Source organism: Erinaceus europaeus, chromosome X, assembly GCF_950295315.1.
Source record: "Erinaceus europaeus chromosome X, mEriEur2.1, whole genome shotgun sequence".
NCBI lineage: Eukaryota > Metazoa > Chordata > Mammalia > Eulipotyphla > Erinaceidae > Erinaceus > Erinaceus europaeus.
Window position 1 is genome coordinate 61,325,116 of NC_080185.1, and position 10,411 is coordinate 61,335,526.

Below are 10,411 nucleotides of genomic sequence, written 5' to 3' on the forward strand. Positions count from 1 at the left end.
GAAGGTTTTGTAGTATTCATTTGTAAAACCATCTGGTCCTGTATTTTTATTTATGGGAAGATTTTTGATAACTATTTCAATTTCATTAGCTGTGATGGGCCTGTTCATGTTATCTACTTCCTCTTTAGTTAGTTTTGGAAGTTTGTAAGTATCTAGGAAACCGTCCATTTCTTCCACGTTCTCTAGCTTGGTGGCATATAGTTGTTCATAGAAGCCTTGCATGATATGTTGAATTTCTGCGGTGTCTGTTGTGATATCTCCTCTTTCATTTACTATCCGATTTATTTGGGTCTTCTCCCTTTTTTTTTTTTTTATTTAAATTTTTAATTTAAGAAAGGATTAGTGAACAAAGGCATAAGGTAGGAGGGGTACAACTCCACACAATTCCCACCACCCAATCCCCATAACCCACCCTCTCCCATGATAGCCTTCCCATTCTCTAGCCCTCTGGGAGCATGGACCCAGGGTCGTTGAGGGTTGCAGAAGGTAGAAGGTCTGGCTTCTGTAATTGCTTCCCTGCTGAACATGGGTGTTGACTGGTCGGTCCATACTCCCAGTCTGCCTCTCTCTTTCCCTAGTCAGGTGTGTCTCTGGGGAAGCTGAGCTCCAGGACACATTGGTGGGGTCCTCAATCCAGGGAAGCCTAGCCAGCATCCTGGTGGCATCTGGAACCTGGTGATTGAAAAGAGAGTTAACATACGAAGCCAATCAATTTGTTGAGCAAACATGGATCCCAAGATTGGAATAGTGGAGAGGAAGTGTTGGGGAGGTACTCACTGCAAACTCTAGTGTAATCCTGCTTTCAGGTATATATTTTGCAGTAGTTTATGGATACGTGTGCACATACGCTCTCTCTCACAGAAACTGGTGTATGTCTAGGTTATGGGACTTTGTTAGAAAGTGAACTACCTGAGATGAAATTAGAGTGTACTATAAAAGGAAAGGTCTCACCCGAGTAATGAAGCTGAAGGGTTGTCATTCCACACGTGAAGTCTCTGGATACACTCTGAGGTGAAGCATGTTGAGATGGCAATCGTTGCTTTGGTTAGGTTGTGATCGGCGGATGCAATATTATTTGGTATGGATTGGGAGAAGCATACGGGAAAGTGAGCCCTATCCAAGGGTGCCAGGACTGGGGGAAGTAGGGGCTCTATAGTGAAGATGTGAGGTTCCTGCTGTCTTAGGGTTCAAAAAGACAATCAATAGTTAATATTACCCACACATTATTTGTTAATTGGGTTAACTTTGAAAAGTCCCTTTGTTATGGTTTGCTGTACAGTACCCAGTATCTTGTATATAGCTGTGCTATTGGAAGCTTCTAATCTACTTGGTCTAGGCTTTTGAGAGAGTCCGCATATCAAATACGTAGCCTATCTATTAAAAAGATTCAGTTTGTCTTTTGAGAACCTTTGAGACATACAATTGATTTCCCACTCTCATATTAATTAACTACTGATTTATATATCTACATTTTGCTAGGAGTGTACATAAACACCATTCCCATCACCAAAGGACCGTGACCCATCCCTCCCGCCCATTCCCACCCCCCACTGGCCCAGGAAGCTACATGTCTACCCCTCACCACTGGGTTTTTACTTTGGTGCCCTACTTACAATTTGATCAGGTCCTGCTTTTAGTTTCCCTTTCAAATCTTCTAAGTCAGCTTCTGTTGATGAGTGGGATCATCCCATACTCATCTTTAACTTTCTGACTTAGTCCACTTAACATAATTCCTTCTAGCTCTGTCCAAGATGGGTCAGAGAAGGTGAGTTCATTGTTCTTGATAGCTGCATAGTATTCCATTGTGTATATATACCACAGCTTTCTCAGCCATTCATCTGTTGTTGGGCACCTGGGTTGCTTCCAGGTTTTAGCTATTATGAATTGTGCTGCTATGAACATAGGAGTACACACCTCTTTTTGGTTGGGTGTTATGGAGTCCTTGGGGTATAACCCCAGGAGAGGAATTATTGGGTCATATGGAAGGTCCATGTCTAGCCTTCTGAGGGTTTTCCAGACTGCTCTCCACAGAGGCTGTACCAATTTACATTCCCACCAGCAATGTAAAAGGGTTCCTCTGTCCCCACATCCTCTCCAGCATTTGTTGCTGCTGTCCTTTTTGATGTATGCCATTCTTACAGGAGTGAGGTGGTATCTTAGTGTTGTCTTAATTTGCATTTCTCTGACAATCAGTGACCTAGAGCAGTTTTTCATATGTTTGTTAGCCTTTTGGATCTCCTCTGTGGTGAGTGTTTTGTTCATTTCCTCTGCCCATTTTTGGATGGGGTCATTTGCTTTTTTGCGGCTAAGTTTGCTGAGCTCTTTATATATTTTGGTGATTAGTTTCTTGTCTGATGTCTGGCATGTGAAGATCTTCTCCCATTCTGTGAGGGGTCTCTCTGTTTGTTTAATAGTTTCTTTGGATGTGCAGAAGCTTTTCAATTTGATGTAGTCCCATTGGTTTGTTTCTGCTTTGGTCTTCCTTGCAATTGGGTTTGATTCATCAAAGATATCCTTGAGGTGTAGATGGGAAAGTGTTTTACCAATGTTTTCCTCTAAGTATTTGATTGTTTCTGGTCTGACATCTAGGTCTTTGATCCATTTGGAGTTGATTTTTGTTTCTGGTGAGATAAAGTGGTTCAATTTCATTCTTCTGCATGTTTCAACCCAGTTTTCCCAGCACCATTTATTGAAGAGAGCCTCCTTCTTCCATTTAATCCTTTGGGCCCCTTATCAAAGATTAGATGCCCATAGGTGTTGGGATTTACTTCTGGGCTTTCAATTCTGTTCCACTGGTCTGTGTGCCTATTTTTGTTCCAGTACCATGCTGTTTTGATGATGATGGCTTTATAATATAGTTTAAGGTCTGGGAGTGTGATGCCTCCATTTCTGTTTCTTTTCCTCAAGATGGTTTTGGCAATTCTAGGTGTTTTCAGGTTCCAGATAAATGATTGTAGTGTTTGTTCTATTCTCTTAAAGAAGCTTGGTGGAACTTTGATGGGTATTGCATTAAATTTGTATATGGCTCTGGGGAGAATGTTCATTTTGATGATATTTATTCTTCCAATCCATGAGCATGGGATATCTTTCCATTTCTTGGTATCAGTTTCTATCTCCTTGAGTAGCGACTCATAGTTTTCAGCATACAAGTCTTTCACTTCTTTGGTCAACTTTATTCCTAGGTATTTGATTGATTTTGCTGAAACAGTGAATGGGAGTGATTTCTGGATGTCTTCTTCTTCAGATTTAGTGTTTGCATAAAGAAATGCCACTGATTTTTGTACATTGATTTTGTAGCCTGATACCTTGCTATATTGCCTAACAACTTCCAGTAATTTTCTACTGGATTCTTTAGGTCTTTCTATGTATACTATCATATCATCTGCAAATAGTGAGAGCTTGACTTCTTCCCTTCCAATCTGTATCCCTTTGATTTCTTTCTCTTGCCTGATTGCTATGGCAAGAACTTCCAATACTATGTTGAAGAGTAACGGTGACAGTGGGCAGCCCTGTCTAGTCCCTGATCTGAGGGGGAATGCTTTCAGCTTCTCTCCATTGAGTATGATGTTGGCTGTAGGTTTGCTATATATAGACTCCACTATCTTGAGGAATTTCCCATCTATTCCCATTTTTTGTAGAGTTTTGAGCATGAATGGGTGTTGGATTTTGTCAAAGGCTTTCTCTGCATCTATTGAGATAATCATGTGGTTTTTGGCTTTGCTTTTATTGATGTGATGAATGACATTGATTGATTTACGGATGTTGAACCAGCCTTGCATTCCTGGGATGAATCCCACTTGGTCATGATGAACAATCTTTTTGATGTGTTGCTGTATCCGGTTGGCCAAGATCTTGTTTAATATTTTGGCATCTATGTTCATCAGAGATATTGGTCTGTAGTTTTCCTTTTTTGTTCTGTCCCTATCAGCTTTTGGTATCAGGGTGATGTTGGCTTCATAAAAGGTGGAAGGGAGTATTCCTGTTTCTTCAATCTTATGGAATAGCTTAAGAAGTATGGGTATTAACTGTTTCCTGAAAGTTTTGTAGAATTCGTTTGTGAAGCCATCTGGTCCAGGACTTTTGTTGTTGGGGAGATTCTTAATAACGGTTTCAATTTCTTTGTCTGTGATTGGTGCATTTAGATTTTGTAGTTCTTCTTGGTTCAGTTTTGGAAGTGCATAGGTTTCTAGGAATTGTTCCATTTCTTCCAGATTCTCTAGCTTGGTGGCATATAGTTCTTTATAGAAGTTTCGCAGAATTCTCTGGATTTCTGTGGTGTCAGTTGTGATATCTCCTGTATCGTTGACAATTCTATTAATTTGAGTCTTCTCTCTTTTTTGTTTGGTGAGTCTGGCTAGGGGTTTGTCAATTTTGTTTAATCTTTCAAAGAACCAACATTTGGCTTCATTGATCTTTTGTATGGTTCTTTTATTTTCGATGTTGTTTATTTCTGCTCTAACTTTAGTGATTTCTGTCCTTCTGGTTGCTTTAGGGTTCCTTTGTTCCTCTTCCTCTAAGTCCTTGAGGTGTGTAGTAAGTTCGTTCATTTGGGCTTCTTCTTGGTGTTTAATATGTGATTGTATAGCTATAAGTTTCCCTCTCAGTACTGCTTTAGCTGTGTCCCAAATATTTTGATAGGTTGTGTCTTCATTTTCATTAGTTTCCAGGAACATTTGAATTTCCTGTTTGAGTGAGTGGCTGACCCAGTGGTTCTTAAGGAGCATGTTGTTTAGTTTCCAAATTCTATGTCTTTTAATAATTTTCCGTTTGTTGTTAAAAGTTAGTTTTACTCCACTGTGGTCTGAGAAGATACTTGGGATGATTTCAATGCTCTTGAATTTATTGATGCTGTCTTTGTGGCCTAACATGTGGTCTATCCTTGAGTATGTGTTGTGTGGATTTGAAAAGAAGGTGTATTCCAGTTTTTTGGGGTGGAGGAGTCTGAAAATGTCCAAGAGGTCTAGTCTGTCAATCTCTTCATTCAATTCTCTTATATCTTTATTGGTTCTCTTCTTTGTTGATCTGTCTAAGTGTGAGAGTGGGGTATTGAAGTCTCCCACTATTATTGTATTACTATTGATGTATTTTTGAAATTCTTTCAATAGGTGTTTAATGTATTTAGATGGTCCCTCGTTGGGTGCATAGATGTTAATAATTGTTAAGTCTTCTTGGCTGATTGATCCTCTTATCATTATGTAATGTCCTTGCCTATCTTTTATTACTTTATTTAATTTAAAATCTATCGTGTCTGAGATGAGAATGGCTGTTCCTGCCCTTTTTTGTGGACCGTTAGCCTGTATGATAGTTTTCCATCCTTTCACTTTAAGTCTGTGTTTATCTTGTTGTGACAGATGTGATTCTTGCAAGCAGCATATGGTTGGGTTATGTTTTCTGATCCATCCCCCCACCCTGTGCCTTTTGATGGGTGAGTTTAAGCCATTGACATTTATTGATATTATGGATTTAATGTATTGTAGTGCCATTGTTCTAAAAAACAATTTGTTTGCTCTGATATATTACAAGTATTATAGTGATGTTCTTGTTTATAAGAGGTCTTTTAATACCTCTTTCAGGGCCGGCTTGGTGATAGTTGCCTCCTTTAACTGTTGTTTGTCTAAGAAGGTTTTGATCCCTCCATCTAGCTTGAATGAAAGTCTAGCAGGATATATAATCCTTGGTTGAAACCCTTTTTCATTCAGGGCTCGATAGATATCTTGCCACTCCCTTCTGGCTTTTAGAGTTTGAGTTGAAAAATCTGCAGAAAGTCTTATGGGTTTTCCCCTGTATGTGACTTTTTGTTTCTCTCTTGCAGCCTTTAGGATCCTTTCTTTATCCTTACTTCTTCTCATTGTGACTATGATGTGTCTTGGTGTTTTCAGGTCTGGGTTGATTCTGTTTGGTACTCTCTGGGCCTCTTGCACCTTGATATCCTTTCTGTTATTCAGGTCTGGGAAATTTTCTTGTATTATTTCCTCTAGGATGTTTGCTTCCCCTTCCTCTCTTTCTTCCTCTGGCAGGCCAATTATACGAATGTTACTTCTTTTGAGATCATCCCATATGTCTCTGTTGTTGTTTTCAGTGTCTCTCAATCTCTTTTTAAGCTCTTTCACCTCTTTCTTAGTTTTCTCTAACTCATCCTCTGTCTGACTAATTCTGTTTTCTGCTTCTGTTAGTCTGCTTTCCCTTGCCTCAGCTTCTTTCTTCATTACAGCTATTTCAGCTTTCAGTTCTCTAATTGTCTCAAGATAATCAGTATTTTCCTTGGGGGTCTCAACTGTTGTTTCCCTAATACTGCCATTTCTTTCCTCCAATGTTGTTTTCATTTCTGTGATTAATAAGTTTATTATTGCTTGCATACTTTTCTTATCTATGGTTACTTCTGACTGATTTGTGGTTTCTTCTGGGCTCTTGTCTTCATTCATTGGGGTAGCAGTTTTATTTGTTTTTAATCTACCCATTTTTTTTAATTTATGTGTTTCTCTCTCTTTTTTTTTTTAATGTTCTGTTGTTCCTCAGTTGTTGTGTTTTGAGCACAAGTAACACTGTACTAAATACCTTTATGACAATTGCACTCACCAACCTCCGGAATAACCGTAGCAACTGAAGTAAGTATTGAAGGAGTTTAATCGTTACCAGTTAGCCAAACAATTTCTCCAGTCCGTGAAAAAATAGTAACCAAATCCCAGTGAAGAAAGAGAAAAGGAAGAGAGGATAGCAAGAATAGACAGTTATGCAAATCTACTATCCAGTGTATATTCTAAGGGTAACAAGAGTGTAAAGGGAACTAGAGCAGAGATACACACATAGAGAGTCCACTCTGGGTCAGATTTCTTCCCCAAAGTAATTCACAAATTCAGAAAGGCAAAGAAGAAAGAAGTGTATGACAAGATTAAAAAAAAAAAAAAAAAAAAAAGAAAAAAAAAGAGAGAGAATGAGAGAGATAAGAGAGAGAAAAGGGAGAAGATAGGAAGAAGAGTTGTAATTAAAGAGCAGTGCGAGGAACTTCCCAAATGTGTATCAGTGAATTAACAAAAAAAAAAAGGAAAAAGGAAAAAAAAAAAAAAAAAAAAAAAAAACCCTGTTTGGTGGTATGGGGTATCCTGCTAGTAGCTGGTCCCAGGCACTGCTTATGGGGGGAGGGGGGGCGGCGGGAAGGACGTATGCTTGAAAATTAAAAGGAAGAAAAAAGAATTTTTTCCCCTACTCTAATTCTTAACCCAAATTAAGTTATAGAAACATCCTTGGTATGACCGTTATGGCCCCTTATTGGATGGCCTGCTAAAGGCAGAAAATCCTATTGTTTACACGAGATGTGTCCGGAGCTCAAAGGCTAGCCGCTTCTGCTTCTCCGGGCGCCATTTTCCAGGAGACCCCGCCCTCCAGACTTTTTTAAAGGATTTCTCAAAAATGAAAACTAGCTCCAAGTCCTTTGATCCAATGAGAGCTATACTCAAGAAGTCTTTGGATCCACCCTCAGGGTCGCGGTGGACCCTGGCAACTCCCAAGAGGCAGCCCCCGAGCTAAAGTGCTCTCTCCGGGTCCTCTGCCCGCCGCGCTCTGCAACCGGCGGAGGAGCCGCCTTCCCGGGCGGGCGGAGGACAATGCCCGGCGCACTCGCCTTGCCTGGCGCCGCCTGGGAATTCTGGAGCCCCGCTAGTCCGTGTCACCTTTGCTCTAATTGTTAACCCAAATTAAACTGTAATAACTTCTTTGGTGCCCCCCCCCTTATTGACTGGCCTGCTAAAGGCAGAAAATCCTACCTTTGCCGACGATGCTATCAGAGCACTCGCTGTTAGCGACTTCTCAGGCCGTCGCCATATTACCTCTCCTTCTCCCTTTTTTTTTGTGAGTCTGGCTAAAGGTTTGTTGATTTTGTTCACTGTTTCAAAGAAACAACATTTATTTTCATTGATCTTTTGTATGGTTTTCTTACTTTCAGTGTTATTGGTTTCTGCCCTAGCTTTAAGGATTTCTGTCCTTCTGGTTGCTTTAGGGTTCCTTTGTTCTTCTTCTAGGTCTTTAAGATGCGCAATCAGGCTGTTTATTTGTGCTTTTCCTTGTTTCCTAATGTGTGCTTGTATGGCTATGATCTTCCCTCTCAGTACTGCCTTAGTTGTGTCCCAGATATTTTGATAGCTTGTGTCTTCATTTTCATTGAACTCTTGAAACATTTTTATTTCTTTCTTTATTTCCTCTTTGACCCATAAATTGTTAAGAAGTGTATTGTTGAGCTTCCACATTTTGGGACTATTACTAATCTTTTGTTGATTGTTAAGTGTTAGTTTAATTCCACTGTGGTCTGAGAAGATGCTTGGGATGATTTCAATGCTCTTGAATTTGCTGATGCTGTCTTTGTGGCCTAACATATGGTCTGTCCTTGAGAATGACCCATGTGGACTTGAGTAGAATGTGTATTCCAGTTTCTTGGGGTGAATGACTCTGAACATGTCCAATAGTTCTAGTTTATCTATCTCCTCATTTAGCTCCCTTATGTCTTTATTTATTTTCTGCCTGGATGATCTGTCAAGTTGAGAGAGTAGGGTGTTGAAACCCCCTACTATGACTGTGTTGCTGTCAATATATTTCTGGAGCTCTTTGAGTGGATGTTTGATGTATTTAGATGGCTTCTCATTGGGGGCATAGATGTTAATAATTTTTAAGTCCTCTTGGTTGACTGATCCTCTGAGCATTAATTAATGTCTATTCCTATCTTTTTAAATTTTATTTATTTTAAAGTCTATCGTGTCAGATATGAGAATAGCTGTTCTGCCCTTTTTTGTGGGCCATTGGCTTGTATGATAGTTTTCCATTCTTTTACTTTAAGTCTGTGTTTGTCTTGTTGAGTTAGGTGGGTTTCCTGTAGACAGCATATATTTGGGTTGTATTTTCTCATCCATCTTCCTACTCTGTGTCTTTTAATAGGTGAATTCAGGCCATTGACACTTACTGATATCAAAGATTGAACATATTTTAATGCCATTCTTGTAGAGTTTTAGAGTGTTCTGATATATGGTCTATTTATGGTGGTCTGTTTATAGGAGACTTTTCAGAACTTCTTTCAGGGCAGGCTTGGTGACAGTTGATTCCCTCAACTTTTGCTTTTATGAGAAGGTTTTGATGCCTCCATCTAGTCTGAATGACAGTCTAGTAGGATACAGTATTCTTGGTTGAAAGCCTTTCTCATTGAGCACTAGATAGATAGCTTACTGTTCTCTTCTGGCCTGTAGTGTTTGTGTGGAGAAGTCAGCTGCTAATCTTATGGGTTTTCCTCTGTTGATGACTCTGTTTTTTTATTGCAGCCTTCAGGGTCCTTTCTTTATCCTAATTCCTTTCCATTCTAAATATAATGTGTCTTGGTGTGTTTAAGTCTGGGTTAATTCTGTTTGGGACCCTCTGGGCTTCTTGAATCTTTATGTCTTTGATGTTGTCTAGACTATAGAAGTTTTCAGCTATTATGGCCTTAAGAATACTCTCTTCCTCTCCTTCTCTTTCTTCCTCTGATAAGCCAATAATCCGTATATTATTTCTTTTGAAGTCATCCCATAGGACTCTGTTGTTGTTTTCAGTATCTCTTAATCTCTTGAGATCTCTTCTTTTTTAGTTGTCTCTAATTTGTCCTCAATCTTGCTAATTCTGTCTTCAGTCTCATTGGTTCTATTCTCTCTCCCGTCTACTGTTTTCTGGAGTTCATCTATTTCATTACCCTTTTCTGATAGTGTTTTAGCTTGTTCAGCTAGTTGTGTTCTTAGTTCAGCTATTTCAGCTTTCAGCTCTTTAATAACCTTGAAATAATTAATGTTTTCTTCCATAGACTCATTTGTTGTTCCTGTATTTCTGATTACAATTATTTCAAACTCTTTACTCCCGTGATTATTTCCTTAGCTAGTGTTTGGATGTTGACCTCATTATTTTGTGCTTCACCCTTTGGGGGTATTTTAACTGGACTTTTGTCCTGGTTCATTTCTCCAATATTTATTCATGTTGGTTTAACCATTTTACATATTATGTTATGAGTTACCTCTCTCAGTACTTTTCAAATTACTGATCACTATTGCCTGGATTGACTTGTTTCTAACTAAGGTAATTAAAGGGTTCACAGTGTTGGAAGTTAACAGTTATTTCACTAGTAATAGTTTTAATCCCTGATTTGGAGCTCAGTGGCTTAAAAGCCTCTTTTGTGCTTTTTCTCTCCTGTAGGCTATGGGAGCCTGAGGGCTTTTAAACTATAAGTAGGCTTCTTAGCTTAATCACTGACTCCTGCCCAAGAGATAAAGCAGGGTGTTGCAGAGATAATCCAGTGGTTATTCAAAGAGGCTTTCACAGCCGCACCACTATGCCACAGGTCTTCTCCTGAGTTTCCTGGTTAGATCTCTGTCCCCTGATGTCCCTCCCTGCCGCTGCTCCAGATTAT